The following is a 908-nucleotide window of genomic DNA, read 5'->3' as shown; positions in this document are numbered from 1 at the left end:
ATTTGTGTACATCTAAACTAATTAAATATTATTTTACAGAATAATAGAATTAAAATTTCTTTGATTAAAACTCTTTCTAACATGGGAGTATCCAAAGAGCATTTGAGGCACATAATGCTTTATGAGTACAAAAAAGGAAACTCTGCAGCTGAAGCGATTTGAAACATACACTCAGTTTATGGGAAAGAATGCTTGAATGAAAGAACTTACAGAATATGGTTTGCAAAATTCAGAAGTGGAGATTTCAGCCTTGAAGATGAAGATCGAACAGGACGTCCAGTTGAGTTTGATGATAAGCTCCTTGAGGCATTACTTGAAGAAAATCCTGCATTATCAGTTGAAGAATTGGCAATAAAGCTTAGCTCAAACCATACAACTGTCCATCGTCATCTTCAACAACTTAGAAGGGTTCCTAAACTTGGAAAATGTGTGCCTCATGAATTGTCCGAAAGCAACCGCAGATCCCGAGTTGAGATCTGCTCTTCTCTCCATTCTCGCGAACTCATTTCACCCTTTTTGGATAGACTTGTGACTGGTGACGAAAAATGGATCTTCTATCGAAATGTTAAACGTTGTAAACAGTGACTTGGTAAAAGGGAAAAAGCTCAACCACAACCAAGAAGGGAACTTCATGGAAAAAAGGTTCTTCTCTCTATCTGGTAGGATTACAAATGAGTAATTCACGTTGAATTGTCACCACATAATGCAACAATCAATGCTCAAGTCTACTGTCAGAAATTAGAGCGTTTGAACCAAGCTTTGAAGAAAAAAAAGACCCGCTTTAGTGAATCGAAAAGGAGTGATGTTTCATCAGGACAATGTGCGACCCCACACTGCAAAGATCACATCACAGAAGATCGAAGAGCTTGGTTGGGAATATGTGTGTGTATATATATATATATATATAT

The sequence above is a fragment of the Octopus bimaculoides genome, chromosome 4 (assembly GCF_001194135.2).
Source record: "Octopus bimaculoides isolate UCB-OBI-ISO-001 chromosome 4, ASM119413v2, whole genome shotgun sequence".
NCBI classification, from domain to species: domain Eukaryota; kingdom Metazoa; phylum Mollusca; class Cephalopoda; order Octopoda; family Octopodidae; genus Octopus; species Octopus bimaculoides.
The sequence above is the reverse complement of the archived record's forward strand: the minus strand, read 5'-3'. Positions refer to the sequence as shown.